The sequence below is a fragment of the Osmerus eperlanus genome, chromosome 19 (assembly GCF_963692335.1).
Source record: "Osmerus eperlanus chromosome 19, fOsmEpe2.1, whole genome shotgun sequence".
Classification (NCBI taxonomy): domain Eukaryota; kingdom Metazoa; phylum Chordata; class Actinopteri; order Osmeriformes; family Osmeridae; genus Osmerus; species Osmerus eperlanus.
The window spans coordinates 8,503,225-8,526,202 of NC_085036.1; the positions used below are offsets into that span (position 1 = coordinate 8,503,225).

General features: G+C 49.9%; 1 protein-coding gene across 2 annotated transcripts in view; it reads left to right on the top strand.

Moving 5' to 3' along the window:
- auts2a (activator of transcription and developmental regulator AUTS2 a) overlaps positions 1–22,978 on the top strand; it is a 147,062-nt gene that overhangs the window by 47,267 nt on the left and 76,817 nt on the right. For both annotated transcript variants that reach the window (XM_062485203.1, XM_062485204.1), the window contains exon 2: positions 8,490–8,519. The gene's annotated coding sequence lies outside the window, so the exon portion shown is untranslated. The remainder of the gene's footprint in view (positions 1–8,489; positions 8,520–22,978) is intronic.

Below are 22,978 nucleotides of genomic sequence, written 5' to 3' on the forward strand. Positions count from 1 at the left end.
CATAGCATGTGAACCTCAGTCCTTTTGTCCACACTGCCTACAAATATTACGATAAACAAAATTAAAAAAAGACTCCAGTATGTGTTATTTCCCTAACCCCCAGCCAAAACTAGGCTCTGTAGCCTGCCATTCCTCCCAGTAACAAAGTGTTGTCCTAATGTGAGCGCTCAGAGAGGGGTTGTGCAACTGTGTGTCTCAGCTGTGTCCTTGGCAGGGTCTGCCTGTGGGGCTGTTAGCACCGACAGGCCTGGTCTTTATGGATGCGGCTGGGAGCCTGTTGGCAGAGCATGGCAGACTCTCAGACTGCTGTCAGCTGGTGCTGCACTCTCCTCATCCTCTGTCCTGCTCCTTCACCCTCCTCCTTCTCATCAACCTCCTCATCCCCCACCTCCTCCATACCCCCCCCCCCCCCCCCCTCTTGCCCTCCAACCTCCTCCACCAGAGCACAAACCGAGAAAAAAGCTTTATGGAGCTCCTAATGACAGCCGGTGAATGTGCAGTGTTGGGACAACTGTTGGCGGCGGCAGCTGCAGAGATACCAGCGATGATAGAGGGCCTCAGGAGCTCATTCCTGTAGCCTGTATGAATATTAATGGTTCGTTTCCAGGCCATGGCTAATGACGAGGAAAATTCCCTAATAAAAACTTGATGTGATGGGCAACGACCCACAGGGTCACGGGAGACAGTGAAAGTTAATAGTGTGCCGTCAGGTGTGAGGAGCTAAGTGATTAGAGGCATAGGACCTAATCCTGGCTACCCCCCCCCCCTCTCCCTCAGCCCTGGGTGGGGGTGGGCTAGGAGTGTTGAAGGGAGAGAATAAGCAGAGCTTCGACAACAGAGGCTACTGCAAGGTGCTGGTCGTCAAGCCTTGGCAAACACACGCAGACATAAACACACAGACACACACACACACAGAGGAGTGCATGAGATCTAGTGTCTCCTGTACATTCCCCCCCCCCCCCAAGGTTTCGCTTGACAATCGTCAGTCTAAGCAAAGCAGAACTCTGCAGTTGTTGCTAAGCAGCCACACGGTAACGACGCTACCCACTTCAGATGTTCTCGATACTGAGCTTTTATACTTACACTTTAGTGTTCTAAAGATACAGTACCGTTTCCATAACAATACATGGCTTCTTATACCGTCCTTGTTGAGCAATATTGTTTTGCCAGCTCAATATATGTCTGATTGCTTGTTCACAACCAGAGCCTCATGGAGCAAGCGTGGGTGTGTGTACGTTGCTGTATCATAATAAAGATGCCAGCTGACGCTGGTGCTAATGCCTGCTGTGTGTGGTAATTAAAATGCACACCAAGTGGACCTGACTCAGGGGACTTGCCATAATGGCACAAACAATGCAGTCTGATGTAGGTAATTGTCTCAAAATCCTTCCATTAATCTTTGATTACGCCAGCATCTGTTTCATGCCAACCCAGCTCCCCCCCCCCCCCCCCAAACTATGTTACGATTGGCTTGGGTGGAAAAGGGGGTGCAGATGTGAGGTGTGCGTACGTGCACGCTCTGTATGTGAACAGTCGTGGGAGTGCACGTTTCTGTTTGTGGGCATTCGTGCGCGCGTGTGTGGGAGCGTTCGTGCGCGCTCGCGCGTGTGTGTGTGTGTGGGAGTGCGCTTCCATTTCCATCATGTTAACCTTCAGTAAACGCTTCCCCACCTTCAGGCGCCCCGAGGCCCACCCCATGGCTGAGAGACCCATGTTGAGAGTCAGAGATATTGAACTTAGAATTGGTGTAACAAATGGATTTGTTACCTGCTGATGAGGCAGCACAGCAGCCCTCCTCCTCCTGATCCCCCCCCTCCCCCCGCCCACCCCTCCTCCTCCTGCCCCCCCCCCCCCCGGCCCCAGACAGATCAGCTGAGAGCCTTGCCCCACGGCACCATCTGTGCCCAGCGCCACTTCAGAGCTCTGTTGCCACATCTGTCGGGGAGAGCATCTCAACTGACAAGTTGTTTTAAAGATAAACATCAGCCCACCAAGGCGCACACACACACCTTCAATGCCCTCTGGATGCATATTTTTTACCGCAGGCAAGACATGCAAGGTGGTTCATCTCCCGGTATTGGGTGTGCTGTGTGAGTACTGTACTAGTACTTTCTCCTTGGAGGAGTTTCAGTCTTTCAAGAACCCCTTTTTTTCGAACCGTGAGCTCACATGTCGAAATGGATTCCCTTTACACACGCGACGATCTGCCTCTCTAATTCAACGTTATTGGTGTTGTTCTAATGTAAGCCTTCTGAGATGGAGCAATATGGAAATAATCATAAAATGAATGCAGCACAAGAAAGTTCTCTATTTCGCTCTCAAATGTTCTTTCAATAAGTCTGGGCAGCATCCAAAGAAATAAAACATAAAAAGAATGCACTCTGGAGTATTGAAACCAGAGGTCATAGGCTATAAAGCTCTTATTATTTTATGGAGTTTTTCACCCCCCCCCCCCCAAAAAAATATTTTTTTCTTTTTGCTCTTCCTCCCTCCTCTGCTCCGTCTCAACAACTGGAATCCAGCGTCCGCCATCAAAATTAATGTCGTCTGGATAAAGTTTTACATTTGAAAGGAAATTGCCTTCAGATGTTGGCCTGCTGCAGTTGGCTGGGTCTGGCTGTGTGGAGCAGGCCTGGTTATATTGGGCCAGACAGCAGAGCGCTCCTCCCTGACGGGACACACTTGGCTGCTGGATGAGACGTTAGCCTTATGTCACTGCAGATGCCCTAGAGCTACACTGGGTTTTTTTTTTTTTGGGGGGGGGGGAGTCCTTTTTTTCCCCTTCTCCCCACCGTACTTTATATGACAGCTCGACATCAAGCAGATGCTGGGGAAATTAGATGTTAGATGTCATCGCCACAGACCTCTGCTTGCCTTTAATGACCTGTCCGAGTCAGACTTGTCATGTCGAATTTCCTCCTTGTTGTCCGACGGTGTTTTAAGGGAAACTGTCTTTTCAGAATTTCTTTCTGAAAATGTGATTTGATCATCTTGGTTGAGAACGGAGGTAAGATGAGCTGAGGGTTTGTTTGAGGTTAATTCCACTGTGATCCCCTCTTGGAACAATCGGCCTTTGTGTGTTTGTCTATCAATTAGGCTATCAGTTAGCGTAGCAGCTAAGTCGTAATGTAAGCCCAGTTAACTCCAATTTAGTTAAAGGGGCTTTAAGACGAGGGGGTTCCTGTCAGGTGTAGATTACCTTTGATGCCAGATTTAATACCCTCTGTGTTCCAGACAGCCGACCAGCTTTTTTTCCCAGAGATCTGTGGTAGTACCAGAGGTACCTAGGCAGGGGCCATTTTACATTCATAGGCCCTTCGCTGTGTCTGGTCCTACCCATCCAGCTGGAGACCATCTCAACTTGACATCTGTGAGATGGATAACTCTGTCCTGCTGGCAACCGTACAAGCAAAACTGGCCCTTTCTTTCCCCTCACTTCCTCTCTGTTCCTCCTCTCCTCCCTCGGCCTCTGTAGTGGAGGCCAACATCAGACACGCAGACACGCCGCTCGCTCCCCTCGGTTCGTTCTTGAAGCGGGCCTTATTACTTGCGTTGGAGCGGGCAGGCAGTGCAGGTGCTGTGTTGGGAAGCTCCGGGCCTGTCACGCCGACTGTGTGTGTGTGTTGGTGCACCAACACACACCCGCTTCCACCCAGAGGGTGGCAGCAGGCCGGGCCTGGCGTGGGCCGTGGGAGGGGAGGTGAGAATGAGCATGGCACAGAGCCCTGTACCCCCCCATCCCCACCCCCTCCGTATCCCACCATACCCCGTGAATAACGCTGCACAGCCCAGGGCCCAGCGGTAGACGTGGCCCGCCGCCATATTGCGCGAGGGTGGCGTGGGGGAGGGTGGAAGGGGGATGAAGAGGCACGGAGGGAGGAGGGAACGGGGGGGGGGGGGCTCAGCCGCCAGCGCCATGGCAGGCCCCCTTCCTCTCTGCGGGGAGGAGCGGTGGGCTCCAAGATGGCAATCAAGGCTTGATTTGCCAACACATTTCCAATGATTAAAATGTAATTAGCACAAGCGAGCACCTCCTCCCCAGCTAATTTCCAGGCACGCTGTGACAGGCAGGCGGCCGGCGGCGCACAGGCCCCAGCAGCAGATGGAAGAGCAGGCAGCGGGAGGGGAAAAAACCATTTTGCGATGCGACTGTTTGCATCAGAAAACCATCAGGACGCACAGCTTTCCGAGGGAGGAGAGAAGGAGAGAGAGAGAGAGAGAGAGAGAGAGAGAGAGAGAGAGAGAGAGAGAGAGAGAGAGAGAGAGAGAGAGAGAGAGAGAGAGAGCGAGCGGGGTAGAGAGAGAGAGAGAGAGAGAGGGGGAAGTGGGATGGGGGAGGGAGGGGGAGGAAGAAAAAAAAAAAGCAAAGAGCCCTTGACGGCGGCACATCAAATTGGCACCGTCAGAGCTGACCCTGGCAAGAGCTGCCATCCTTCATGCTGTCCCTCTCCCTTCCAGGCATGCAGGCTGGCAGGCTGGCTGGCACCAGCAGCCACCCCCCCCCCCCTCCTCCTCCGCCCCCCTCCTCCACCTCCTCCATGCTTTAACCCCTTCAGCCAACCTGCAGGGAATCTGGCCCGCACGGATAAAGGCCCTCACTTCCCAGCTTGACTGGCCCCTTTAATGAAGCCCATATCAGCTGTAATTAATTCAAGGGTCATGGATGCTGACCAGCGTAACCTGAGGGTGGGATTACACATGGCCACAGCAAGCGTGCGTCCGTGTTCAAGAGGTGGAAATTCTAGAGAAGAGTTGGATCACAGAACGCATTCTGGCATTAGAAGATCTGTCCTTGTCGATGAAATTGTCCTAGAACAACTCCCCCAACTAATGCTTCTGAATGAATAAATGTTTTGCGGTGATTGGATTCAGCATGGGCTTGTGGAACGGGTAAAGCTCCAAAACTGTGGCCCGTGTTCCTGCGTTGAGGGAACATGGCGCGCTCGTCTTACATGCCTGTGTGGCGTGGTTACCTCTTTACCTCTTTCCGACAATAGTTTATATGGTGTGAGTGCGTGCGTGTGTGTGTGTGTTGAGAGTTTGCTAGGCCTAAACATGGACCCTGCTGCTCGAGGCGATAACGTAGCTGAATCGTTTACCATTCAGGGCATGCCACCTTGTCTCCCCCTCTAGCACGACTGATATTGCTCTCAGCTGGAGAGGGTTTGGGACAGGAATCATTTTCTCCTACTTTGAGGCCGATATATAAACAAAAGCCTGGATGCTTGGGACACATTGTAGAGAACTGTGTAAGTGCACTCGGCTGAAAAAAGAGGGAGGGGGGGGGGGGAGAGAGAGAGAGAGAGAGGAGGAGGGGAAAGACTTGCAGCGGTAGTGGCAGCAGGGCAATCAGAAGTGCTCCGGATACAAGCCAACATCAACAGCTCTTAGCGCTGAGGCTAATGTTTGACATTCCTCTGTTACTTAACCTAAACACTGAGGTCTGGGTGTACAGTAGAATGGTGGGCCTGTGTAAATAGCAGAGAGCCTGGCCGGGGTATCACTTTCCTCTGTCAGCCTTCTCCCAGGACTAATGCTTTCCTTATTGTACATGACTGGACTAAATAAACCTTAGCCTCTCTGCCTGCCTCGGCCTGTCAGAGAGAGCAGGCCTTCAGGCACTAAATGGCACCACTGTTGTAGTTTTTTTTCCCCAGTTTTTTTTTGTCATTTTCTTTTTTTTTTTACATAAAACATGTAAGAAAGTTATATTATTTGGACAGAGAAGACCATTCTCACATTCACTCAGCAATTGCAGTATGAGCGCCTGAAAGGCAGCGAGGTGAATACTGACTGTGCTCTCACCTCGTTAAAAGCTCCAAATGAATCATATCATATTGTTTATAGGCTATATCTTACGTTAAAACCAGTCCGTGCCAGTCTCGAACACTGAACCTCTCTGTCTGCATTCTCAGCGGGCCACGTTCGGCTGGCTCACCCCCACAATCCAATACCGATGCCTATTTCCCCACGGCGCTACCTTTGTATTTCGAGACGGGGGCCAGCAAAGAGAAAATAACCTTCTAGATGTGCGGGTGATTGCGGCTCTCTGGCTGGAGCAGGCCTGCACATTAGTGCAAGCATGATCCCTTATCAGTGAGTGACAGCTCCCACTTGTTTTCACGGCGGAGATGTTTTTGTTTTTGCGGGCGTTTGCGATTATTTCCCCGCCTCTAGCCGCACGGGGAAGTGAGTGCGAGGGAGCGTCGCCGCGCGTGCTTTAAGGACGTACAAATTGCCTGCCCTTGCCTGTCAGGCTTGATCTCTGGGTTTTTTACTTTGCTCATTATAAAGGTATTTCCATTTTATTAAGTTCTCTTTTTTTTTTTTTCGCCCTTTTGTGCCGCCGAGAAATTTACATACCTCTATTCTCGGGGAGAGAGGGAAGAAGAAGAAAAAGTAATGACAGCAATTTCTTGTCTTTTCTCTCGCCCCACTAGCTGTGCGAGTGTCTCGTTTAGCGGCACCTGCGAAAGCGACAGGCGCCGGGATGGGAAGTGAAAGAGAGCAGTTGATTAAATCATCATCAAGTCGCGCCGCCGAAAGTCAATTCTGCTCGCCGTCTACAATGATATCCTTTTATCTTAAAGTAATGAGCTATGGCACTTTTGCATCGGGTAATACGATGAGTTCTATTAGCGTGTTCCATTTGCTCCACAAGCAAGGGCAAGCCATTCCAGCCCCGCATCTATCTCGGCAATCAAAGCAATCGGGTACACAGGCAGGGGAGAGAGGGGGGGGGGGGGTGGAGGGGGGGTCGAGGGGGGGGGGGGGCGGGGGGGGGAGGGGGGGTGTGTGTGTGGTGTGGGGGGCGTTTGGGTTGAAGACTGGAGGTGTTTTTATTTTTATGGATCACAACACAGTCGGGGAAGAAAAAAAAAATGATGTGTCCCCATTATTTTAAGTGTGTGCCTGCATGGCCGCCTTGGCGTGCCCGAGGCCAGAGAGGGAGGGCGGCTAATGAGTCCTGGTTCCCCTTCACTCTGTCACAGTCTGAAGGCTTAAACGCCAGGATAGAGCACTGACAGGAACACGCAGCACATCATCTCCTGCCGCCGTCTGCACAGCCTCAGAGCGGGGAGGCGGCCGCCCGGTGCAGGCCAAGCACTTTATTCACACGCTACAACAAACACATTCATGTACGGGCGACGGGCGCCATTTGTAACGCATGCATTGTCACTGTAATCAGTAAACTATAAACTGTAAACTATTAACCCTATTTATTTCCTGCAACTGACAGTCTATATTTGGCTTCTGGCTTTTTGTGCACTGTATTAAAACTAGGGGGAGGGGGGGTGGGTGGGTGGATGGATGGCTGGCTGGGAGGAGGGAGGGAGGGGTAGCAGCACATTGAGAGAGAGAGAGAGCGAGAGAGAGCAACAGAGAGAGAGAGGGAGCAAGAGAGAGCAGAGCAGCGATAGAGGAGTGTTTGCGCGCTGCGTTTATTGCCTCTGCATAATTTATGAGCTGCTGGAGTTGACCATCGTGGCAGAGTGCCTGGGGGCTGCCCCTGGGGCCGTGTGGGACAGGCCTGTAAATTGGATGCCGTGCTCCTGCTGAGCTCGCAGGCCCCCGCCGGCCGGGGCGGCCCCGGGAATAGAGGAGCGAGCATCCCAGCCTGCTACCTCTGAGCTCCGCGGGGCTCCCACCACCTCGACAGAGAGGAAAGGAGGGGGGGGGGGGGGGGGGGAAGCAGGCTTAGGCAGGGGCCGTTCCGTGGCCCGGCTCCCAGCGCTGTCAATCACTCCCGCCATGCTGGCACAGAGCTAACCCCCCCCTCTGCTTTAATCGACACGCACACGCACACACAACATACACACCAACAGCTCCACACGCTCTCCCCCCCCCCCCCCAGTGCCTTCTTCATTACCGACTCCAGTGCCTCCCCACTCCTTGGCCATATGCACGGCTTCGAGGGCCGCCGGTCACCCAGCATCACACTAATTAGTTGATAAAGAATTAAGTGGACCTTGAAATTGAAATTGGGAAGAGAAACTCAAATCCTCTTTTTTATCAGTTTTTTTCCCCCCTCCCCTCTCCCCTCCTAGCGCATCCTCTTCCTTTTCCTCTCGTCCCGCCGTCCCGCTTCTCAGCCGGTTTTATCCGAAATATGAGGGAAACGTACCGACATAATCATTGCGATTCTCTTTGCATTTTCACATTTCGGCATTTGAATTTTGAAATGCTAATTCGATTTCACGTGCTTGCTGCCCGAGAGCCCGCGGACCGTTCGTATTCAGGGCCATGCCCGAGCTAAACAGCGTAATAGACGCATCTAATGACATTGGGTACGATACAAATACTAATCTTTACTCAGTTCTCCATTTCAGAGCTGATGCTGTAGATATGTGTACTGCTCGCAGGTATATTAGATTCAGACGACCTCATGCATTTGAATGAAACCAAATTACAAGATGGATGACTGATTTGGAGATTAAGCCCGTGGCCGACTTGTTATTCTGACCGCGTGTGTCTCTCCTCTCTTGCAGTGTGACAGTGAGACTGACCAGGAGGACAAGGTAAGAAGAGCCCGTCACGTTTCCAAACACACAATAGTACACACCGTCACAGCCATTCATTTCCATGTATCTTTTATCAGTGTAGCTTCAAGGAGAATCAAATATTAGACTTGCTTTTAGAGTGTGAATTTATATTTAATTAGAATGAAACATCCAGTTAATAACTGTGAGAAAGCCTTAATTAGCTGCACATTAATTATGAATGACTTAATGATGTGCAAAATCGAAATTGAACTGTTCTGGGGTTTAAGCTTGAGATTGCACGGAAATGAAGCTGCTCCACTTGAGAGGATTTGTCCTTAAAGAAAATGATTGGCGCCTTATTCTTAAAGCGCTGTGAGCTTAAAATGAGATCACAGAATGCATACAGCATGCTATAGTCCCGAGACTATAGTCCCACGTATCATTGACTAACTATCACCTAATTCTATTATGAGGATTGTAAATGTTACTGTTGTACTAATGTAAAGTAGAGCTTACATATATGGCGGCGTAGTTTAAAGACTCATGAAGCATGCGTTTCTCAATCTTTGATTTCAAGTTTTTTCCCTATGCAGTCAATACTGTGGTGTGGAGTACTGCAAAATATTCCATAGGCCATTCCAATGCCTCGTCCTTTCATACAGCATAGTATACACAGGTCCAGCTCGCAGTTATATTTTTCCAAGACCAGTTAAATTGTATCTGGAAATCCAGACACCGTACGATGACAATGCAATTTGCTTGTCTGATGTTGTGCTGTTCAGTATATTGTGTCATTAGTCAGTGTTTATGATTCAAATGACCTTGGTCCTGGTAGCTATTTGTTTTGTTTTCAGGGTGGAGGGGGGCATTCTAGCCTGTAAACCCCCCCTGCTCTCATCCACCCTTGCATCACAGCGTTGAAGAAAGTAGCCCACTTGCACCTCTCTGGCCATGATTAATTGTGTGTTCAAATAACAGAGGAGGGAATTAGTAAATATGGGGGTAGTGGCGGGGGGGCCTGTGATGGCTGACTTCCCTGTTCCCTTCGGTGTTGGGGTGTAATTGGAGCTCACACTTAGCCCAGGTAGCCCCCCCACCCCGCCCGCCCGCCCCCACAATCACCTCAGTCTCTATCTGTCCCTGCCAGACGCCTCGCTACACCCACCCCGGGAGTCATTAGCATTCTGCGGGCGATGTGTTCTACTTTAGAACGCCACCGAGGAAGACTGAGGAGAGGGGTCTGGAGTCGTTTTAAACGGGTCAAATGTATTCAGATGAGGACCAAACGGCGGCTTATTTCGTTTCCTTCCAAATCGGGGGAAATGGAAAAAAGTGTTCCCCCCCGGAGAAATCAGGTTCCGGTGTAGAAGGCCTCCGCCGTGTCCGTGGAAGCCGATGGGACGCTGATAAGATCCAGCTATTTACCTCTCGGCGTGTGTGTGTGTGTGTGTGTGTGTGTGTGCGCTGGACGTCCAACACTTGACAGCTGCAGTGACACAAATGTTCTCCATGGTACTGTGTACAAAGTGACCTGCTGGACCTCTCCAACGTGACACGATAACAGGGCGTGAGGTGACAGAGAGAAGCCAGGCCCTCTGCTATTATTAGCTCGGTATCGGCTGCTGTTAACATCGCTGCTGAAGCCTCATCACCGACGCCGATGCCTCCCCCTCTTTCATCTGGCGGCCAGCCTGCGACACGCCGAGCCCAGGCAGAGTTCAGTCGGACCAGTGGGTCTGGTGATGCACATAACCCCGATGACTCGCCCTACAAGCCACAAACGGTAAAGGGAGATGGCGTTAACGTGGGAAGCATGAGTTTGATGGGCCCCAGTATTGCGGGCGCTAACCCAGCACGTTGTGGAGCTCTCTGGTCGGCTCTCTGTTCACCAGACGGCGCTGGCCGGGTCCCCCTGGCTCCGGGCCTGGGCCCTGCGCCCTGGTTCCAGGGACTCCCGAGTGGTTGATGAATCGGTTGGGTTACAAAGTGCAAAATCCAAGCGCGGGAGCCCGAAACTCCTCTCAAAGCATTTGGCTGGCCCCCCTGGACGTCCAAATCCTGGCCCCGGTTGTAAAGTAGCTTGTCAGCCGGCGATTGTCCACTTCCTCTCCCCCCTCTGGCGGTTAGGGACCCCGGAAGGATCAGATGGGTCTTTTTATTAGGCCTAACAGGTAAGAGCGGCCTGCTCATTTGGAGCAGCTTGACGGAGATTATCACGCCGGTGTCACTGCCAGGGGGAGAGAGGAGAGGGAGACATTCCACAGTCGAAAGGTGCCTTTGATGTCCCTCCGCCAAAGACCCAATAACATTCCCCCGTTTCACAGCCCCGTTAACGCCAACAGGCTTTTCGCCATCTGAGGCCGTTTATGGGGACCGATGAGGCTAAAGTGAATGTGAAATGGCCGCGGATTTTGGGGAAAAAGCGAACGCACACATGCTTATGTGCACAGGAACCTGCATCGCATCTTTCAGTGATTTAAGAGGAATCGCAGAGAGAGAGCCTCTTGTGCAGAAGGTGGGCGGCACATGTGTCATTTTTGAAGGTTTTCTTCATGACTTACTCATGCCCTTTTGGATAGAGGAGAAAAAAAAAACATTCCTGAAGGATCTTTGAAAACTATTTGATGGAAATGAATGTGCCGTAATCTCCTCGTGGGGGTCTTGGTGACATCGTCGAGAGCAGACCTTCTGTTCCGAGGTACCTAGCTAATGTGTAAGTGATTTTCCTGGTAAGTGGCACCTTTTAAAACCTGTCAGTCAAATGTATTTTTGCAAGAAAATCTGGTCGTTCTCAAGTGCTTTTCGATGCTTCAGCTGCAGCTCACAGACAGAAATACTTAGGCCTTTTATGAAGAGGAGTCCCCACCATGAAGGTAAACGAATCCACAAGACCTTCGCGTTCAACTTTTTTTCCCAGCACTTGTGCCTCTCACCCCTGAGCCTCTTTACTTAAGCCACACCTTCCTAAGTGTGTATTTGTTCACCATCTATCAGCAGGCACAAGCAGTAAATGCCATTTTGAAAACGTTTTGCGTCTTATTAATGGCCTGGCATGGGAAAGTGGTGTAATTTGCTGTACTTGGCTCTTATTGGAGGCGAGGACTCTAAGTGGGTGCTTTAGTGCAGCCGGGAGAACCTGTTTGTCCTTGACATAAAATAAAGATGTGAACTGGTAATATATTTGCGGTTTCTTCTTTTTTTTTTTATTATTGTTTTGCTGTGTTTGCCCTCAGGCAATTACAGGAGAAGAGTCGCGTTGCTCAATCACTCCACGCTGCGCTGTACATAAAAAATGTTTTATCTCTTCGCTCAACCCCCCCCTCCCCCCCACTGTGGGAGAGAAGGATGAGTAATAAAAACGAGGGAGCGACTTGTCAGCGTTAAAAGATGATGTGTTTTGTCTCCCCCCCCCCACCCCCCCTCCAATGGAAGAGAGTGCTGTTTACAGGCGTGAGTGGGTACTCGCCAGGCCAAGGCCGAGGCTGATTGCACTAGAGTACCCTGTCAGCCAATGATTTGTCATGTACTTTATCATCCTTGTCACTCCGCGGAGCGTTGTCATAGGTAACGTATCACCGTCCTACGTCCCCGCCCCCTCCCCCTCCCGCTTTGTAGCCGGTCCGTGTAGGAAATTTGTATTTACTTTGGGGGAGTGTAATTTGTTCCTCATGGATAATATGACCCTTAGCGGAGCCGGATCATGGGTTAGTTGAAGTGATATTTTCCGGTAATGGTAGTCGTACATCATCGCTGTCAGCCCGGGTTAGGAGGCGAGCACATTACAGCTCCATTTTAGCACTGCAGGCATCTGGGATTATTTTCCATAACCAAGTATGACATGACCGCTCTGCCGAGTGCATTAAATTTTTACTAGCCTTTTTTCCTCCCCCGGCAACTTCTGTGGCTTTTCCCCCGGACTGGGGCTCTGGGCTGCCACAGTGATGGATACCCCCAGAGTCCCAGCAGCCCCCGCCAAGGTTAGCCAGTGTCACAGACCTACACGGGTCCCCTCTGTCCCACAACCGCCAAATCCCTGCTCCCTCCGAGACACACACACACACACACAGGCTCACCCCCAATGGCGGATCGCGGCGAGCCGTCTTGCTTTCATACACGCATCCACACACGAGCACACACATACTGTACGTATACAACACACACACACACGCACACACACACTCACGCACAAAGAGCTGGTGAGACAGGGTGACTGAGAAAGCCCCCATGTACTCCCTGTAACAGGGGCAAATGAAAGGAGTTACTACAGATGTGAGAAATAAAAGTGCTTGTGCCTTGACATTTGTCACTGCGAGCAATTTTCTCCGAAGACGGCGTATAAGAAAAATGTCGACAACACATCGAGAACATTGAGCAGCAAGCCTGCTTCCCCACTGTTTTGTCCTCCCTCCCCTCCCCCCCCCCTCCTTCCATAAGTTCTTAACTCTCCTCCATTCACTCACTCAGGATTTTTCTTAGACTATTCTGTCATTTTGACCTTTTCTGTAACTGTAACTGGAGCTACCTGGGATCACGGCATAAAACATTTGAATTTAATTAAACAGAATTGACTTGAATCGAGACACGGTGGTGAATGAAAGCGCCTTTTTAAAGCTGAACATTGCTTCACCACAGTGTTTTGGGTGATGCGGATTTTATATTGGTTTCCCCTCAGCCAGGTGAGATCTCCTCCTCTTCTTCCTCTTCTCCAGCAAGGTCAGAGCTGTAAATGCCACCTCTTGCCATTGACAAATGGTCACCCCCCTGTCTGGTAATCAGTGAGGTCCCAAAGGTGGTGGAGCAGGCGGAGCTCATTAGCGCGCCTCAGATGAGAAATTAATGTGGAGACCCCAGACCTGGCAGAGGGCTGGGGTGGGGCTGGGGGGTGGAGGGAGGGAGGGGGTGGGGCTGGGGGGTGGAGGGAGGGAGGGAGGGGGTGGGGCTGGGGGGGTGGAGGGAGGGAGGGGGTGGGGCTGGGGGGTGGAGGGAGGGAGGGGGTGGGGCTGGGGGGGTGGAGGGAGGGGGGGAATGGATAGATGGACGCTGGCTGACGGATGGCCAGGTCAGAATTACTCCTTGTACAAGCTGAACACACACACACAGACACAAACTCCTCCTCTTCTAACCTCACTCGCTCCCACTGGAGCCCCCCCCCCCCCCCCCCTCGAACGCCCGCCTGCCCGGCTCCTCCCTGCTGTAGAGTAATGACCGAACAGAGCTTGCGGCCAGGGGGAGAGAAGGTCACCGTGCTCCACGGAGCCTCGTCTCCCTCCTCACACTGACATGCCGATAATTAAATGGAACCGGCGCAAGTGACGGGCGCATTTCACACCTTTTTTTTCTGAGGGGAAATGATGACATGGGGCTAAATGTCAGACAGTTGATTATTTTCACTCCCATCTATTTTCCTATTGAGATGCCAGCAATTTACATTACACAGGCAAGGGTTACCCCCTGTTTTTTTGGTATTCACAAAGCAATAGCAATAGATTGTGTGCTCGACCATGAAATAGTGTTAGCGGATGTAAATATGTTTGTCGGTACGCATCTATGTCATGGTGCGGTAGTTGTTTTTAACCTGGAGCTATGGTCTCTCCTGTGGAAGCCCAGTGTCAGCAGCTTCCCCCTGGGTAGTGACCACCCCCTACACACACACACTCTACACCCTCACTTCCTCCTCCCCTTTCACCACTGAGACCCATTTAGCTACCCTCCGTGCCCCCCCCCCTCCCCTCCCCAGCAGGCACATCCTCATTCTGTCACCACACATCTCCCCACGCTAACATGGAAGGGTTTCGATGTGGACAACGATCAAGCTGTCATTAATGTCCACTCAGCATCCAGCGCTCCCCCAAAGCACTTCCTGTAGGAGCCTAGCCCGGCTGTCTTGTTCCAGAGCTGGTAAATCAACTCAAAGGAGTGGAGCTGACAAGCCCCCTGGACCACGAGCGGAGCCCCCAAGGGCATGTGGTGGGGGCTGGGAGGTCTGGGGGGTCTGGGGGGGAGGGAGGCAGGGTTTAGGGGTGATAGGCCCATCTCTACAGGGAGGTTTAGGTGGCTGCCTCTACTCTGCCTCAGCTTGTCCTAGTGGGCTGGCTGGTCCCTGATGGGCTTTGTTCACCAGCCTCCCAGTCCTCCAGCCCTGGGTAGACTGAACATCCGGGGGAGGGTTGGGGGGGGTTAGTGGTGACAGCTACAGTTGAGCTCCAGGATCGTCCCCTTCCATGTCCCCTTGGCATAAGACACACACACACACACACACACACACCACTGCCACCAACTCCTATATCCTCCTGTGCCTGCACTCTGCTGTGTGTGTGTTAACTTATATGTGACAGCAAGATATCCATTAGAGTCAGAGGCTCTCAGTATTCCCTTCCAGTATTGCATCAGTCTTCCTTGGGTTTTGCCCTGTAGTATACATACCCTTCAAGCTGCATTTGTGAACCTGCGAGCAGAGGCCTACTTTCCAGCCGTAGACACATCCGTCTTCACGGGGGAAAGGAGAGGGAACAAATATCATGAGAGATTGTTGTCGTTGATTTGTTATCATACTTGAGCTGATTCATCAGTTTTTACAAGCACGCCGCAAAGCTTCTTGACTCATCTCCACAGCAAAATGGCTCATGGAAGTTCTATTGTCTAACATCCAAAAAGGGCATTGGCTGTTTTTTTTTGCTAGTACAATTGAATTATCCACTTGCCGCTGTTAGCCCTGAACTTAATAGTTTTGGTGTCAAACAGACTGTTGCTGTGAGAGGGTTGTCTTGAATCTGGCTATAGGATATTATACAAAGCCCTGTTTTTTTTTGTGTCTAGGGTCCTTGACCTCACCATTCATGTATGCTCATGATAAAAGGTAATAACACATGTTTGAATAGGACAAGGCTGCCAAGTCCTTAAATTGAGTGAAGGAAAAAACGCACTGCACTGAATAATATTTCCGAGGCAATGTTTCAATGCTGTACAAAAAAGGGAGAACGTAGGCAATGGCAAATAATTCAATCAGCAACAAAACCCACAAATACACAGTTTGAATGAAATATTCCCTGGGAAAGGAAAGCCATTTCCATCTGTTCTGACCTGGAAAAGAAAAATGTCGCTGGCAAATTGTGTACATATATCACGGCCTTCATGAGATTTGCAACAAAGGGGGGTGGGGGGGCGTGGGGGGGGGGGGGGGGGGGGCTTTGCCGTGGAAACAAAACCATGAATGTAAAAACGAACACGAAGGACTGTAGCTTATATTCTCCACAGCTCTACAGCACACTCAATAAAAATTATACGGTGTCACAGTAACAGCTTTCTGAAACAAGGCTACGGACAACATGGTGGTTTTATTAGCTGTGAGATATTGGACAGTACAAGGCAACGGAGATGTCTGGGACATGGCCGTGGCTGTGGCCGTCATTCAGTCGGATGTCACTAATATTACCCAACCGTACTGCTGGTATTTACCTGTATTAGTCAGGTGGAACCGGGTTCACTTCAGCAGGAACCTACTTCAGGGTCTAGAATGTTCCATGGCATGTCAGGCAGATCTATATTCGAGGTGGATCAAGCTTGAGCCATGCCCTCCTCAGGTGTCTGGCCTCATATATATTTATGAGGGAGCATTGTCAGTTACCTGCCTTTAATAATGCATGTACTCAGACCTTGGGTTCAAACCACAGTCTCTGGAAACAGGTGCTTTATGGAGAGAAAAAGGAAAAAAAAAGAAGCTATTGTTGTCATGCAGCAGTCTTTCCTCATGCCTAGTTCTTCTGTCTCTCGCCCTCTCCCTCCTCCCTGTTGAGAGTGAGTTCTCAGACACACCAAGGTTAAACTTTCTCCGAGCGCACAGCGGATGTCAGTCACGGCCCTGCTCACCTACGCAGTAGTCCCCCCCAGCGACTGGCCAGTCAGTCGCACACAAACCTTCTGACCCCTCATTGCCCTTTTTTGTCGAGCCCGGCGATTTCTGGAGGCGCTCGCTTTAGAATTGACAGTGTTTTTCTTCCCGTTCCCCGCCTCACCTACACAAAATGACCCTTTTTGCATCCCGCCTTTTTCCCGCTCCACATGCTCGCTCTGCTGAGGGGGTAAAGCCTTGGCTAGCTCTATAATGTGTTTTTTAGTGCCATTATCACAGTGAGAGCAGTTGGAATGGGCTGTGGGCTAGCGTTGGGCTTTGTGAAAAAATCCGATTGCAGAGATAAAAAAAAAAGGAAGAATGAGATTCCTTTATCATGCACTGCATATCGTACGGTTCCTTGAAGCTTTCCGCGGCGGCGCAGTCACCATTGCCTTTGTTGATGCAGATATTGCCTCCATTGCCCAACTGCAGATCGCGGAAGCTCTCTCTATTGTGCTTCACTGTAAATGGCGTGTTTTATAATAGGTCTCCTATGCGTGCCACATGGCTGGTAGAGGCTCCCTGGGGAGGACCCTGGTCACCACACAAGAAGATCTTAAACACGGGGATCTGACAACGGTCCTGTCAGAACAATAGCGTCCCAGCATGCACGGCGGCGGGCACAAATGATCCTAACGACGACAGGGAGTGGCTCAGTGGACTTGGGGGGGGGGGGGGGGGGGCTCGGTAGCTCAGGCCTGTTGCAGTCCTCGCCGCGACGCTTGTTAGAGGAGGCGTAATTAGGTGGCTGTGCTTGTCACGAGCCGGGCCAGGTCACGGAGGCATGTCCAAGCCCTGTCCTGATTGCTCCCGAGGGATTTATTGACAAAACACACGAGCATGGCATGTTGGGCTCTAATTATGTGTACAAGACACAGGCGGCCCCAGGGAAATTAAATGAAATTCCCCAGATTGATGGGCCACTAGCGCCCCCCGGGATCCATTTTGGATCTTATTAAGCCCAGCCATTGTCTGGCTTTACGAGGCCACTGTGTCGAGCTAGACACCATGCTAACTGCCTTTAACAGGCTCGACTCTCTACTTCACAGCAGCGGTGCATCAATGAATTGTGATTGAAAATTGCCGCTCTGTCGCTATCTTTGTTGCTCTAAATGTAAGCTATTAAGAAGAAAAAAGAACGTATTTTCATCCAGCAATGTGACAATAGGCCGCTAATGCAGCACCTGCATGGTGTCTCACTGTGTTATCCATTTCCTGTCAGGGCGGTTCTCTCCGGACATGTCTAAGCACCTAAGCTCTAATTCCTCTCGCCCTAGATAGCGGACAGGAATTGATGGTCCCCCGCTTGTGCAAATGAAGAGATAAGAGGTCTCGCCCAGATTACACACAGTCTAAGTGGATCTGAGGAAGCTCATGGAGATGAATGAATCTATGAGCTCGGCTGACAGTTCCTTAAAAAGCAATATAATGAGGAATGAATCACCCCGATGCCAGTTTGCCTCCAAATGATTTCAAATGAAAGGCGGGGGGGACACGCCACACACTCTCGGGAGCCGATTGAACCGCAGTGTGTAAAAGTCAAGACTGACCCTTCTGCATATTTCTCTTAGTAGTCTCACTAGTTACCCGTGACCGTGGCCCAATGGCGTATCGCAAAAACTGCAACGTTAGCGATAACTGCTGTATTCCGTTTGATCCTTTGATTTGGGCAGTCTTTGATTTGCTGGACGGGGGGGGGGGGGGGGGGGGGCAGTCGTATCCCAGAAGTGTGCACATTGATCAGTCTGAACAATCATTAATAATTCAAGCTACGTTGTATGCATTGGGCCTTCAAGGACCACTTCTGGAGAAATCTATTTGCTTTAGATCCTGCCTCTAAAAGCTTTATCATTGGTTTGCGAAGCACCGAGTTTAGAGTATTGGATGGTTGAAGAAGGACATGAATCCAAATGCACCAGGGGACACCTGCATGGGCTTCCACTTGGCCTACCTCTTATGAAGATGTAGTGCAACAGGCACAGGCAATGCATGAGTTTTTCCTATAATTGAGTACACTAGTAAATGACACGTTGACCTAATTGGGCCTATGTTGCCATCCTGAAAGGACGACAGATAATGATATCCAAACTACACTTGTGGTCATGCTCCGGATTGACCATGTCACAGCCTCCTCAGACAGACACCAAGCCTCCAGGAGCACACGGGTCTTTATGAGATTGGAACCGATGCGTGAAAATGTCAGGATACCAGGTTGATGCGATCCGTTTCACAACAACACATCGCTCTCCGGTCAATTAGGCATGGGGCAGGGAGAGTGGCACGTCAGCCCAGATTGGGCCCATTCACACTCGCCCCTGGCTATGGAGCTGGGGCCGTAGCTAGCGATGGGACACCCAGCCTTAAGATTGTTATGAGAAGCCGGGGGAAAATAATTGGTGGAAGATGCAGATGCGGAAGCCGCTTCGTTCAGAGGCCGGGGAAGGGAATGTGAAGTGTCTGGAATGGCAAATAGAGGTGACTCACGCTGGCAGCACCCTCGCTAATGATATTTTAGTTTGGCCATGAAACGAGAGGAGGAGGAGGAAGAAGAATGTCAGCGAGCAGCCTAATGTGAAGATGGCATTTTCAGCTTGGCTTATTCCCCGCATGCATTTCGCCGGTGTTATGTGATTTACTATCTGCGATTTCAACCCAGACAGCAATTTCGTGATGTCTATCAAAACGCCGTGCACACTATTTATCCCTCATTTTCTCATGTGTCTCTTCTGTCCTCCTCTCTCGCTGGCCCCGCCCCGACGCCGCTCCGCCTTTGCACACGCACGCACACACACACACAAACATGCGCGCGCACACACTCAGTAAATAACAAAGCCGAAGATGTGCCCTTTGGTGGTGAGATAGCTCATTACCTATGAGCGACCTTCCATCTGCACTCATGGCTGCTCCGGGAGCCATTACGATTATGATGGAAATCTCACAAGCCATTACTGGGAGGCGGCAGAGGGCTCAGTGCAGACACACTAATGGACTAATTTGTAATTGGGAGAGAGGGAAATGACTCCGCTCGCTAGCAGCAGCTTTGTTTGATGGAGTACGAAGAGCGCACGCTAGCACTGACAAATGAACAGAACGGGGGTTGTCGTCTTTTGTGTGAGTGCGCGCCGTCCTTGCCATCTTCCCCTCCGACACACATGCGTCCACCCGCCACCCGCCCACTCTCTCTCTCTCTCTCTCTCTCTCTCTCTCTATCTCTCTCTTTCTCTCTCTCTCTCGCTCTCTCTCTCGCTCTGTCTTGCTCTCTCTCTCTCTGTGTGGCGCTGCGGCCCACCTTAAGGAACGTGCCCTTATTTGTTGGGTTGGGGGGGAGGGGGGGAGGGGGGGAGTCCCACCCCTGAGACCCTGAGAAGGTGCAGAGAGAGTTGTGTAAAGGGGGAATGTGAAGAGAGGTAATTGGGGTGAAATCGACTTTCAGGAATAGGGTAGCAAGGGGGAGGTGTGTGGTGGTGGGGTGATTTGTAGAGACACCATAGCTGTCCTTGGAATATAAGCAATACCTCTCCCTCTACAGTATACCAATTTAAAGGGAATTAATAGCCTTCATACAAACTCATATAAATGTACTGTACCACTGAGGCAGCCTTTGAATACAAGATATTTAGTTATTAAGTTGGTTAGTTAGTCACTTAGTTACCTAAGTGACTAACTATGTCACTTAGGTGTGTGTGTGTGTGTGTGTGTGTGTGTGTGTGTGTGTGTGTGTGTGTGTGTGTGTGTGTGTGTGTGTGTGTGTGTGTGTTTTATACCCGCTGTTTTTATTAGGAGCATCTGGAAATTAAACAGCTGTTGTTGATTTCATATTTCTGATTATATTTAATTGACCAAGATTACTTGTTTTCTGTTTTCATTTTCCAAGCGGTCTGCCACATACTGTGGTTATATTTTCGCTTATTGTGGGCTGGCTGCTCAAGGATGATCATAGTAACCATGAACATTAGCGTGGCAACAGTTAAATTAGTCAATTTAAAAAACACTTAGAGCCCAGGCAAAAAGGGAAAAATTAAAAATAAATCTATCGTAATGCTTCCTGTGCTTCCACCATGGAACAAACAACAATGCTGACAATTCAAGAATGTCATGTTACGACTAGGGATGCGTATTGATAACATTTGAACGATTCCGACTCCTTATCAATTACTGCTTATCGATTCGATTCCTTATCGATTCTCTTATCGATTCTCACCTCTACAGCCAACTAGGTTTGTGCGTCTTGCACCCCCCCACACACACACTCGTTCTAAATGAATTTCTCAAACTGGCTTTGACTGGCTCTGAAATGAGCTAATACCTACCACCTCTAGGCCTCTTCAGGCCTCTGTTTTCAAAACAAAATCTAGTCGGACACCAGTAGGACTTACAGGGGTCCTAACAACAGGGGAAATAACTTCAGTGTCACCTTTCAAAAGAGACCATTTACATGCATGTACTCCAAATGGTTCAACAACAGCTTTCAATGTACTTTGGGTATGTTGTTTAGGCATTTTCAGGCACATTTAACAGGACTATTAAAAGGTTAAACAATTAAAATGCTCAGTTTAATAATGGGACACGCAAACGTTTGCTGATAACACACGCCGCCCCGATAACGTGAAATGATCAATAAGATCAATACTAATGAGAGACGAATGCCGGAGCTAAAATGTATGCTTCAAACGACGGGACAGAAGATAACTAGATCGACTACACACAATAAAGGCAAATTGCTTCACACAGTAACAAGTGGTTTTGATCACTTTTGAGCAGTTTAGCTCTACCTTAGATAGTTAGAGATGAAGCGCGAACGTTAGCTGCGCTGCTGCATGCATCGAACACATGACGTAGTGACCAGTAACTTCATTCCATGTTGTGTGTTCAAATGCTTCTTCATATTTGTAGTATTTCCTCCCTTCGACGAAATAGACTTTTTACACGCGATACAAGTGGCGTTGTTGTCATTTTGTCGTGTGAAATACAACCAAACTTTAGAACGCTTCTTCCTAGTTGCCATGTTTGCTGCAGTCTGTCTGAGTAAACTATAAAAGTTTGCGCATGCGCAACGGCACAGAGAATCGTTAACAGAATCGTTAAGGAATTTTGCTAATGATTCCAAGGAATCTATTCACTGGGAACCGGTTCTAAACAAGAACCGGTTCTCGATACCCATCCATAGTTACGACAGATAATATCAACTTAATTAGAAGGGCTTTTACCTGTATTTTGAAAATATAACACTGCCCTGTATACATTTATGTAGTCAGAGGTATGTTATTAGATATGGCTTGAAAAGTCACACAGTGTGTGTTAGCATACTAGTTAGCACAAACATGAGGACTAATAGACAACACTCAAAACCTACAGTATTGCAAGTCCTATTGCAGACTCTGTGTTATTATTCCTAACCCTATTCTACTTCCTGCTATTGAACCAGCTGGACTTAGCAGTCAACTGCATGTTTATACAAGGTAGCTCCCACACCATTAACCTGACAGGAATGAATCAGAGAAAGAGAGAGAGTGTGTGTGTGTGGGGGGGGGGGGGAGAGAGAGGGAGTGAAAGTGAAAGTGAGAGAGAGAGGGGGAGAGAGAGAGTAGGAGGACGGGGGCTAATAAGATGGCCCTGACCGGGGTGATTTATGGATTCATTTGTGTGCTTGTTTAGGATCCTGATCTGCATTATTCATGCTGAGAGAGCGGCAGCAGAGAGGACATTAGCTGGTTAACCCTGCCACAGGTCAGGTCACTTTATTTTAATGGCCGTCGCTAGGGCAGGCCTCCCTGGTAGGAGGCTGGAGAGGAAAAACACCTCATTTATTTGAGCCGGAGAACCAGGCTACAGGGAACAGGTGTGCCCTCGGCATTGCTATTCAATTAGGTGTGTTAACAGTAAACAATAGCGACTGTTTTAACGCTCAGAAGGGGAGGATAATTGGTAACTGAACGCCAGGCTACTGTGGGTGGCTCTCGTTATTTATTTTTCCGTTTGCTTTCCGTGACTGACGCGTGTGTGTGTGTGACTGATGTGGCGGCGTTTTCATTTTCAAACTCGCAGTGTATGTACAAGAAAATCGCTGCACGATCGTCAAAAGCGGATTGATTTATTCAGTAATTCACTTCAGTTATTCCTCTTTTAGTTATTAATGTATTGAAAGTAAAAGGCCTCAGTCATATGCGTTTGCCATCCATATCCGTCTTAAAAGGCAACTTCAATGGATATCATTCTGCTTGGGACTAAATTCTCAATACTGTATCAAGGCGCAATCTGAATCTGCGACCCATGGCTTGGAGCCCACAGTGGAACAGAATGGCTGTTCTCCAGATGAGCCGCTACCTCTGGTACCTATTGAGGCCCACACATCCCTAATACCCACACGGCAGACAGGGGCTTAGCGATAATGCCGCCTCCATCTACTTCTTTGAGATACCCATCGTTCTCCCTCTCTCTCTCCTTCTCCTTCTCTGGGGACCGCGCCGTCATACGGAGAGCCAGATAGAGAAGAGTGGAGAGGGTAAGGGGGGGAGGGGTGGCGGCGAGCGGGGAGGAAACAGCATATGTCTGTGTTGGTGGATGTGGCGCTGACAGGCCCGGTCTTATCGTCTCTACGGCTCTT